The 12,115-nt window shown below is 44.8% G+C and overlaps 1 long non-coding RNA gene across 1 annotated transcript; it reads left to right on the top strand.

The window, feature by feature from the left end:
* The first annotated feature begins 4,271 nt into the window (after positions 1 to 4,271).
* Positions 4,272 to 10,150, top strand: LOC104584595. Its single transcript, XR_002965927.1, has 3 exons — positions 4,272 to 4,641; positions 5,319 to 5,404; positions 9,517 to 10,150. It is a non-coding gene; the product is annotated as an uncharacterized LOC104584595 (long non-coding RNA).
* Positions 10,151 to 12,115: the final 1,965 nt, after the last annotated feature.

Here is a 12,115-nt window from a genome sequence, read left to right as displayed (position 1 = left end):
ATCATCGTAATTCTTGTACGCTCTGTAGGTAGCACTCAAAGAAGATCGCCATCCTTTGTAGCGCTCTTTGGCAATCTACAATATTATTTCCTTTGCATCGGCTTTGTTCGCCAGGTCCCATCCACGCTGTACAAAAATGAACAGATGAGAGACCGAATATTTTAAATGATCGAATAAACAGAAACTGATGGACTATGAACATACCATTACATCATTTACTATTTTATTCTTCACGACTTGGTGTATATCTTTCCAGCGTTTAACTCCAATTAGTGGAGCAGATAACCTGGTGTACGTCACCACCTCATCCACGAATGTTCGTGCGTTATCTCCACAGGGACCACCAAGGTTTGGGGAGAATTCAATTGAAAGTTTTTGAGTGCGACTCTTCAATCTCTTTCGTGACGCAGCTAGCCCTTTCAACGTACCTCGTCCGCGTTTGTTGGGAGCTACATCAAATGAAAGGTGCAGAATTGCACTTGCAGATTAGTTACTTGTTGAAGAACCAAAAATTGCACTATAGAAATCAGTAAAGATATATTGAGGAAGCTTTAGAAACCTTTTGCCTTATCCTTGTTGTGTCTAGCATGACTTGGCCATTGTTGCGGTGGTGTTGTGCTGCTGTCTTTGCTCTCATTGCTCTCTTGGCTGTCGTCATCTACTTGTGTAGGTTCTTCGGTCGGAACACATGTCTTGTAAGCCACTGAATGTTTTTGAAAGAAAAACAGTTAGTACATTCACATATTGTATAATTAAGAAATAAGATCGAAGTACAAAATAATTACTAATTTCCTCCAGAAGCCCTTCTTCCCTTAACCATTCTTCGTATGCTGTGATTGCTTCTCTCCTGAATTCATCATGTAGATCTGCGAAGTCCAAACTATACGTCATGAAGAGTGCAGTCTACTAAAGCACAGTGTGTAGATAATTATATATATGCATGGCAACACCAAACCTTGTGTTTCCCTCTCGAGAAGCCAATCTTTATAGGCATCTATTGGTTCATCAGAACCAGGAGCATCATCATCGACATCAGGCGTACCCTCCCTCGGACGCTTAATGGGTGTAATCTGGACATGCTTGTCATGTTGTTCGTCTGCTCTCAGTATAGCCCTGATTTCCTTCTCTTCAACCGTCTCCGTCATCATTCGGACTGCATCTGCGGGGAAATCAATCGCTACCACAGTTGCTATATCACGGCCATGTCTCTTTTTGTAGGATAGGTAGTCCCTGGCAGAATACCCAAGCTGCTGTTTGAAACCTACCAAGGCTTCAAATGATATGTCGGACTTGTCAATTTGTCCTCGGACGATCCGTTCAGGCAGTCCTGGTGCTCTCATGCAGTGCACGGTTATAGTCCATATCTCACCTGACTTGGGTGCCCTATATGTTCACAAAGAAATCACACATCAATCGATTGGCAGTATACATGAATCTGTCCTATACGACATACATGAATATGACATGCATCGATGGGAAAAAATTTAGATGATCCATGGATGGGAAAATCGAAAACCTAATGATCGAGCAGACGAATAAATTGAAACGTCACGTCACGATCAATCGATTTGAAAACAAAAAGAACAACAATCCAGATAGAGAATCAATTTGCGATAAACTATGGAAAGTGTTTTTATGGCAGATACAAACCTTATGCCTCCTGGGAGCATCGGTTCTTCCTCAAATTCGACCTCATGGGTTTGGGCCGTACCAGCTCATCGGGTTGTGTCGGCATCGGTGTTTCTGGAATTGGAGATAGACGCCATGGATCGAAGCCTTGGTAGCAGAAGCAAGCAAGGTAGAGAGGAGGAACCAAACGCGATGGAGACTTGCCTTCTCGATCGTAATTATCTCGTCTCCTACGACGCTTGTTTAGCAGGGAAAGTGTTGGGGCGGGGGAGATAATTCGGGGTGGTTATGGATCTTTTATATGGAAAAACCAGCGGCAAGTCGTGGGCCTGAAAATTTTCTTGGGCAAGACAAAACTGAGGGAGTATACCAGAGGGAGTACTGAAAATTAGGAACAGAGAGAGTACTGAAAATTAGGAACAGAGAGAGTACTGAAAATTAGGAACAGAGGGAGTACTGAAAACTACACCAAAAGGGGGAGCAAATCATCTAGAGAGCAAAACGAACTGAACGAGTGAAATAGAAGGAGCAAACTCACCGGTCAGCCGGTTGGACCTCACCGCCGACGAAGCAAAAGGATAGAACCACCCACCTTGCCTCTGCCGTCTCCGCCACAGCCGAGCCACCGGTAAGACCCAAAAAATCAGCGAGCTACCGAGCCACAGAAACATGGTCGGCGAGGGGTAGAAACGCCGGGAAATCACCAGAGGCGCCGCGAAAGAGCTCCGCTCCCTTGCCCATGGCGCCCTCCCCACGGCTCCGCTCCCCTGCCCAGCTCCGGCCAGCCCTTCTGCCCGTCGAACCCTGCCAGCTCAGGCCGGCCTCCTGCCCGTGGTTTGTGCCAATGGTGGGGATTGATAGGAATGGGGAAGAGATAGCACTGGGCTGCATCATGAATAGAAAGGGAGAAGAAGAAAGAAAATATAAAAAGAAAAGACAACTCTCATTGACAAGTAGGTCTCACATGTCATAAACGAAATAGGGGGTGTGGAATAGGGGGTACTGCTGAAGATGTTGGTAAATATTAGGACCCTAAAATTTGAGGGGAGCCCCTAAAGGCTGTTTAGGGACCCTGTTTTGAAATTTGACACGAGCCAAGAGAAAAAAGGAAACGAGCTAACGCCGCGCTTCTTCGGGCCGTTGACGTCGATGGACACGCCGCTCCCTCCGCTGCAGCCGGCGACGACTCCGACGACGCTGCTGCCGCCCGCCGCGGTGAGGCGCGTTAGAGGCGGCACGGGGCGGGAGGAGGAGGCGGTCCTTGAGGTCGTGGTCCATGGCGGCTGGGGATCTGTGGTGGGGGTGGGGTGTCAGTGGCGTGGGGGGGGAGTCTGGGTAGCGTAGTGAAGGAGCTGAGGTGGTGTGTGTGCGGAGGGGAAGGGATGCCGAACGGCCGCCATGGACTCGGTTTTTTTTTTGACAGCAAACGCTACCTGACTTTATATAACAAGGAAGACAAACACATACAAATACGCCAAAGAAAGGAAACGGAAGGAACTGCAGCCTGCACCAAGAAACAGAGAAGCCCAAAAGAAACTAATCCATCGGCACGGATCATACTAATCATCGTACGAGTATGCGATATATTTGCAAGTGTAATAAACACCTAAAATCTGTTGGAAAATTTAAATTTGTAGAGCCGGTCGCAATCAAATCTTCGTCTCCTAATCGCTGAAATCAACACCTTAGTCTTACTGTCATGGTCAAGCCTGGTATTGTTGACTAACTATTGCTAAGGGGATTTTTGTATGAGTGGAAAATTTACAAGATTGCCGTATTATTTTGATGGTTTAGACTTCTGATTAGTTTACGCATGAATGACTTATATTCCATATAGGAAAATCTTCGTTGCTATAGGCTCTATATTTATCTCAAACCATATAGGAACTTTTACTAAAGATTCATTTTACTATATTCTATGCATTTTATAGGAAAAATTACATCCACTCCAACCTCTTGGAAGAAATCCTATTTGGTCCAATCAAACAAAGATACATGTAATATTTCAATAACTAATATGTATCGGAGAGAGTAGCTTAAACCCACGTCACAATTTGTCCAAAAAATGACTACATCCATATGGGTGAAATAAATCAATCGAACAATTGATCCTGGTGTTCTCCGATTCTCACTCCGATCGCTTTTTACCTATGCTTTGCGATTGTGTTTCACTGGTGCGTGGGCCCTCCAGACGTGGGCCCCACAAGGCAGTGACCCTAAATCATAAGGCACCCACGTGAACCCTCCATCTTATCCCACGGTTTTTTTTTCCTGACCACGTTGTTTTTCTCTCACAGAATCGATCCCCAGTCTCGCACAAAATGCCGCCGCTCGTTTCCGTCACGCCGATGAGTTCTCCCTCACCGGCCGCCGCCCCTTCCCCAAACTCCTACTCGCTGGATCGGCCGCGTCGCCACAGAGCTAGGCACCCCAACCGGCAGGGCCACCACGGCCTCCCCTCCTCTGCTCCCACTGCTCTCCTTGCCTCCCGTCTCCCCGAGCTGCGCGGGCGCCGATCGCTTCCCCCCTGCCGGATCCGGCCATCGCGCCGCCGGGTCGCCTCTCCTTCCCGTCCTCTTCAACCTCCGTCCCTCCAAACTCAGATCCGGAGGGCCACCTCAAACACATACCCGAAGGCCGGCGACGGCAGAAGCCGTGGTTAACTCCTCCCCGAATCGTCTCTCCTCTCCCAATTTCGCGTTGGAGTTCCTGAAGCTTGATTGTATTGGAGTTTCTCGCTGCACCGCCATCCCCAATCTCAGCCTCTCTCCTCTCCGATCTCGTATGCGCCCACCTCCCTTTCTCATTCGAGGCCGAAGATCCCTGCCCTTCGCCCCCCTCCCTTTCTCATTCGAGGACGACGCTGCAGCCTCAGAGGCCCCGGCTGCTTCCCCGCGTCACCGCTACCCAAGGCGAGGAGACGCTGCCCCGTTCGCCTACCCTCACACCCGTGACGACAGGGTCGTGAGCACTATTAAACACGAGAAGGCCGCCAAGCACCGCCGCTTGAAGGTACCCATCTACACCCTCACCCCACCCCGTCTCAGATAGCTCCTACGGTAATTCAATCATTAGTAATTTCTTGATAAAATAATTACTTTTGGTGAAACTGCATGTTTAACGTAAACATGTTGTCGTCAGCATAATCCATCTGGCTATGAATTTGATCGATTCCTTTCCGCGATGTGTGGTCTGAAACTATTGTTTCGTAGTAGTTGTAGTTCATAGTAAAAAATTATACTCGGAGGAGATGTGACTCAAGACTGTAATTCCTTGGTTTTGGTCATTAGAATACGTCAAGCGCTACAGGTTTATTTCAAGAGTTTTGAACCTAAGGAGATGTGACTCAAGACTGTAATTGCTGATATTATTGGTTGTTATTGTAACTGTGGAGCCTATAAGTGCGATGCCCATGATTTTTAATAAGTACTTTTCGAGGAATTTAGGACAATATAGAGTACAATTTTAAAGCTTTGGGTGCTGTTCAATTTCAGAAATCATTTTCCTATAACTGAACATATTTGTAGTATTGTGATTATTGGCCAACAATGGTTGGTTCTTTGTTTACTGTTTTCGTAACTTTATGGTTTCATGAGTGAAATCACGGACCAACTCCCTTTTATGAGTTGTAAGAAATTTGACTGGTTGTATATTACTATATTTTTCATTTACCCTCTTTCTTTTGACAGATCTCTGGAGCTCAATTTACTTGTCCCTCTTGGTTTTCTGATGGAGCTAAAAGATTGCCAGAATTCTTGATCCTAATCCTTCTACTGTAAGTTTTTCTTACATGGCCGCAAACTATCCCTCAACTAAAAGATCCATGGTTCAAAAAAGGCTACAAGCCACTTGTTTTTTACGAGAAATACCAAACTAGCTTTGATGATGTTGATGCTGCTTTTGGAGATTCAGAGGTGTGTTATCACTGGAAAGACCATTAGCCTTTTATGGTTGAAATAAGATTACTAAACAGATGGTCACTATTTTTTTACCAGGAAAAACATGTGAAAGAGGAAATGGAAGTCCTGTTTTTTGGTGTTGACCAAAAATATAGGTTACCTTGTTCTGATATCCAGGAGTGGGAATCTGGTTTTCTCAGTGTTTTTGCAGAAAAAAAGAGATCTGTTTTTGCAATATATAGGTTACCAGGTTCTAATATATAGGTTACCTAGTTCTAATATATAGGTTGCCTAGTCTCGTCCATTTCTGAAATTGTCAACTTAAAAACCTTGATAGAAATGCAGAACAGTATAAGGTGTACACAAAAAATATATGAAAAGCTTAGATCTAAACAGGCCTTTTTTCTTAACCGGCCCTTTTTGCTAGTAGATTGGGCTCTTGCCTCGTCGAAATGCAGAACAGTCAATGGTGTACACAAAAAATATATGAAAGGTTTATATGATTAATTAAAAGTAAAGATATCCTTAAAGATGAAGCGATCCTCCCCCTTACTAGGGTTCGATCTCTGTGCTTACTGTGCTAGTCCCTGGATCGACTCACTAGCACACACACAGTTTCATGATGAAGTATACAGAAACAAAGGTCAAAAGTACTTTATTACATCGCATCATCCAGAATTTAAATAGTACTTACAACCTCGCATGACCTCTTGGGCCAGCATAAACAAATACTGTTTCATCATCATAAAACAATGTTTCAAAATACTGCAGCGGAAAAGTGTAGAACATAAGGGCCACACTACTCCAAGGTGAGAGCATGTTGGAATGTAAGCACATGACCCATGACAAAACGACAAACCTCACTCATCGTCGGATCCACCTGCATTGTTAATTGCAGCCACTACGTGGTCAATACATTTGAATGTATTGGCAAGCTCACTAGAGTTATAAAGGACCTACCAAGTACATGCATAGTTTGGCTGTGGGGTTTGGCTATTTTGCATAAAAGCATCATTATTCAAATCCTATCATTTTTAGACAAATAGTTTTGAATTCTATTGGACACGGGGTAGAAACACCCATGCTCCTATTAACCTAGGCACATTGAGTAGAAACATCAATGCTCCTACCCAGTTCAATCCATTCGTTTTATTATGAAATTGGAATGAGTGAGACTTTCCTTACAGCTCCAATATCCAGTTGCTCATAATTGTCCATAACCGGAGACACGGCTAAGTACTTAGTTTGACACTCGAGAGGTGGTACACTTTACCCACAAGAATTCGACGTGTTAATCCCTTGCTGTCCTCCGGGTGGAGTAGCAACGGCATCGACTTCAAAAATTTTCAGAACATGTTCACCCAAACCACCTGAAGGACCCGCGCTCCCACCTACACAACTACCTCAGTACAATCCCTCGGATCTGGGTAAACATTTCTTACTCCATCCAGGCAGAGCCCATATTACCATGTGGTTGTACTGGAAGCTACTAAATAGGAAACTAGTCCAGTCTCTGGTTATCCCGGGTGGCATCCCACATTGTGACGAAGGCGCTCCCCGAATCCACGGGAGAGACGTCCATGGACGATCCATCTCCGAATCCACGGAGACTCGACTCAGAGGGACCCATAGAAATGGACCTAACGTCACGACATCCGAATACTCAAAGCAGCCCACCCAGGACGGTTCATTGAATTACTTGTTTTGCCATACACTAGGAAAACTATATTTGTAATTCAGTAGCATCACATTGTAATAATACCACCCTCGTATATTATCATAGCATAGCATTTTACTACTACGATGGCAATTGGTGGTGAAGTCATGGCAAAGGTATCCTATACTACTAGGACAGATCATAGCTAGCATAGATACAATAATAATCCTGACAATGCAACTAATAAAATCTAGTGCACAATAAAATAATGCGTAAATGATCAACGTGAACTTGCCTTGATAGTAGTTGGTATTCAGACACTCTTCACAGTCACACAGTTCGCTCTCCGAGAAAACTATACAATCAAGCAAACATACACACACATAAAACACACCATACAAGCAAAAGATTATGTATGCCATGATGCATTGCAGAACATGTGACATGAGTTTGGTTTATTTTGTTTGGGTGATCTACTGCTCCAAAGCATAAATAATTTAAGCATATGCAATTAGGATTTTAAACAAAAAGCAAAAGCTAGGGTTTAAACCCTAAAATGAGATTTTATTTGCATCTGCAGAATAATTTAATTCAAAATATTTATTTATCTGTCCGATTGGACAGAGGACAATAAAACAAAATTTTGGGCACTGGTTTCATTCAAAAAGGACTTCTAGATAATTAGTTATGATTTAAATGGTATAAAACCCTAATCTGTAATTTGAATGTGATTCAAATATTCAAATTTGAATTTTAAAAGTGCCAAAAGATTCTACACTTCCTAAGGATTCCAAAAAGGTGTGGATCACTAAATTTGGCCAGATTTAAAGTTGTGATCATTTGAAGTTACGGGGGCCTATCTGCAAAAATGCCTTTTATTAATCCGGGGAAATAAAATTACATTTTTATTTTATAACTCGGGTGCCACGTGGCGCATTCCTATTCGTTGGTACCGGTTCGGTTTAAGTGAATAAGGACGATCTAATCTACACCGTTGGAGATGGATGGACGGACGAGATCGATCGGGGGAAGCTCACCGGCGGGTTAGGGTTCCGGCGACGGAAACCGGCGGTGGCGCGGCTCGGGCGTGGAGGCGGGCGGCGTTCGGGTGGACCTCGGGCGTCGGGGAGGACACGGGGAGGCGCGGTGCGGCACGGCGGAGACGGGGGCGCGGTCGGTGGCGCTCGGGGACGGCGGGGTCGGCGCCTAGGACGAGACGGGCGGGCGGCGCGGCACGGCGGACGGCGGCGCGGGCACGGGCGGTCGTCGGCGGGGAGCTGCAGCGCACGAAAGTGAAGATGGCGCGCGTCAAACGAAGCGCAAGGGGAAGACGCTCCAGAAATTTGTGAGCTCGGGCGGTAATGCTCACCGGCGAGGTCGGGACGGCGCGGTGAACGGCGGCGGCGGCGAAGCTTTTCGGCGAGGAATCGGGGCAGCCTGGCGGCGTGATAGCGAGGGGGAGCAGAGGGAAAACGAGGAGGGGGCCGCGGTGCTTATAAGGACGCGCTCGGATGTGAAAATGGAAGGCCGGAGGAGCGGATCCCGGTGATGGCGCGCGGCGGTCACGCGCGGGGACGGCGGCGCGATTTCGGGCGCTTGCCCGAGGTAGGGGACGACCCCGACAGGTGGGCCCCACCTGTCGGTGGCTCGGGCGCGCGCGGGCGGGCGGCGGGGTCAGCGGGGCGGCGCGCGCGCGGTCGGGCGCGGTTGGACTGGGCCGGTTCGGCCCAAAATGGCCGGGCCGGTCCATTTGCTCCCTTTTTTTTTTCTTTTACCCTTTTCTTTTTCTGTTTTTCTCATTTCTTTGATATCTTTTGAGTTTGAACTCCAAATTGGTCCAAATAAATCCCAGAAAATTTCTAAAATCATATTCTACCATGATACACTTTTGGGAATAGTTTATCTTCAAAATAAAATATATAAAAATACATTTGCCCTATAAATGCCTTTAGGGCCATATATTTATTTAAATAAAATACTTTTTCAACTCTAAATAATTGTCCAAAAATTATGGGATAGCTTATATATGCATTAAACCCTTTTATATATAAACCTTAATGGTTTGAAGATCCAAAGCTCAAATAGGTGTAAACAAAGTCTTTTAGAGCCCTTTTGAGATTCAAAATTTGAATTCAAATATGCAATTGTGGCATGATGCTCATGGATGCAATGCACATGTAAAAGTTTGAAATTTTGGGATGTTACAAAAGACTTCAAACTGTCAACTCGAAACTCAAAAGAAATGCCAACCAATCTAAGATTTACACAAAAAAATCTTGGTCATCTTCGTCTTGGATATCGACTGGAGCGACAACTCCATCATCAATGTAGGTGTCGTCAGGATCAAGGTCTTCGTCTGCTATGTCCTCATCACCAGGTTCAGGCATGGGTGAAGCACGCGCATTCTCAATAACTGAAGCATCACCACTGACCCCTTCCACGTCGGTCCTACGCCAAACTGTCAACTCATCTTGATTATGTTGAACATTCATATGTTCCACTCCTACTACGAGTGAGTCAGCATCGGTATCAGCAACAATATTAGAACTGTCTTCTCCTTCAGGCATTGCAAACAGGTTCCTAGGTTTCGGTCTAAGGACGCTGCACCAATTAGCTCTCTTAGCGGTTTTCACATAACACACCTGCTCTGCCTGTGTGGCCAGGATGTATGGCTCGTCTGCATATCGACGCAAAGTGGTATCAATATCGATGATCCCATATTGATCTTTATTGAACCCTCTTGATTTCGTCCTATTTGCTCCAGGAACATCAAACCACTCGCACTCGAACAATACGACTTCCTTCTCGTCAGGAAATTCAAGGGTAATGATTCTTTTAAGAACTCCGTACCACTCCATGCCATCACCCATGACAACAACACCACTGTTCTGAGTGACTAGGGATTTCTCTAGATCAATGGTCCGAAAGAGAAAGCCATTAATGACACACCTATTGGACACACGAACTCGATGATCTGGACCACGAGATAGATTATATAGATTTTCATCGACTTCTCCCTGTTATGCAGTATCCTAATCTGCAGTTACATGTGAAATATATTAGTAATATACATAAAAAATTGACAAGGTACAAATGATCCGAGATATATCGCTCACTTTACGTTCAAACCAAGACACAAATTGTTTCTCATGCCTTTCTTCAACTTTGTGCGTGCTGGTTTTCCTCAATTCAGCCATATGCTGTCTGAAAATTTGTTAATAATCTCCTCAGTTAAATGTATAGTCAGCACATAAATACTAGAAATTTCTAATAATAAAAATTTCACATGAAACTTACTCTATCCAATCGTTGGTCTCTTCACTGTTTGAAAGTATGTAGTACCTCATCTTCTGCAAGACAGAATCAGGTACAATCTCGAGACTTACTATGGCACGATCGAAGTCCAATTTCCCAAATACACTTAGCCCAGAAGGTGGTTCATCAGCGCTCTGTACATGACGATCTGCCCTGTTCTCCTTTGTAGAAATGTCATCAAAGAACCGAGAACAGAATGTAGTGCACTCCTCCGAGATATATCCCTCTGCTATTGAACCTTCTGGCAGCACTTTGTTCTTCACATAGCCTTTCAGGGTACGTAGATACCTTTCTACTGGATACATCCATCTATAGCAAACCGGGCCTCCAAGTCTAGCCTCTTCAGCTACATGAACTGGTAAATGCACCATAATATCAAAAAACGCTGGTGGGAATATCATCTCTAAGCGACGAAGGGTCTCTGAAATCAAACTGCTAAGTTTTTCGAGTTCAGCCATCGCTCCTTCAAACATATTGAGTTAAAGAAGCTGCTCAGCTGGATCAATGGGATCGCTGTAACTTCAGGCAATATATGGCATACCACCAAGGGTATAAGTTTTTGTAACATAACATGGTAGTCATGATTTTTAACTCCAACAAGCTTGCAACCGGCGACGTCAACACATCGCTTGATATTTGAGGCATAACCATCTGGCATCTTCACCTCTTGTAGAAATTTGCACATGATTTGCTTCTTTTCTTTCTCTAAGTAGTACAACCCTGGCGGCAAAGTGTATTTACCATCGGCGATCTCTGGATGCATATCCGTCCTTATACCCATATGTTGCAGATCAAGTCGAGCCTTCTCACCGTCCTTAGATTTACCATCTATACCAAGCAATGTCCCCATCAAGCTCTCACATATGTTCTTCTCAACATGCATCACATCTAAATTATGGCGTATAAGCAATGATTTCCAATAAGGAAGCTCAAAAAAAATACTCTTCTTCCTCCAGTTGTGCCACCTATTATCTTCATCACGCTGCTTCCTCTTCCTTGAACCAATTCCAAAAGTTACTTGCTCAAAACTAGTGTACTGCTGCAATACCTCCTCACCACTGAGCGGCACCGGACGCTCCCTGGTTTCATACCTGTTATTGAAGTTGTCCTTGTTTCTTCGCCACCTGTGGTCCAAGGGCAAATAACGGCGATGCCCCATGTAGCAATGCTTCGAACCAAATTTTAACCAAAGGTGATCAGTATACTGGTGACAATAAGGACAAGCAAACTTGCCTTTCGTGCTCCAACCAGATAACATCGCATATGCAGGGAAATCGTTTATTGTCCAAAGCAGTAGCGCACGTAGAGTAAAATTCTTCTTCACCTTCGCATCCCATGCTTCAACTCCTTTTTCCCATAGCAATTTAAGCTCATCGATCAGAGGCTGCAAATACACATCAATGTTCATTCCTGGAGATTTAGGCCCAGGTATCAGCATGGACATCGTCCAGTAAGATTGTTTCAAGCACAACCAAGGAGGCAGGTTATAAGGAATTAGGATCACCGGCCATGTAGTGTAAGTCATATTGAGCATCCCAAAAGGATTGAAGCTATCTGATGCAAGTCCCAACCTAACATTACGTGGATCCAATGCAAATTCTTTATACTGCTCGTC

The sequence above is a fragment of the Brachypodium distachyon genome, chromosome 4 (genome assembly GCF_000005505.3).
Source record: "Brachypodium distachyon strain Bd21 chromosome 4, Brachypodium_distachyon_v3.0, whole genome shotgun sequence".
Classification (NCBI taxonomy): domain Eukaryota; kingdom Viridiplantae; phylum Streptophyta; class Magnoliopsida; order Poales; family Poaceae; genus Brachypodium; species Brachypodium distachyon.
The sequence above is the reverse complement of the archived record's forward strand: the minus strand, read 5'-3'. Positions and strand labels throughout refer to the sequence as shown.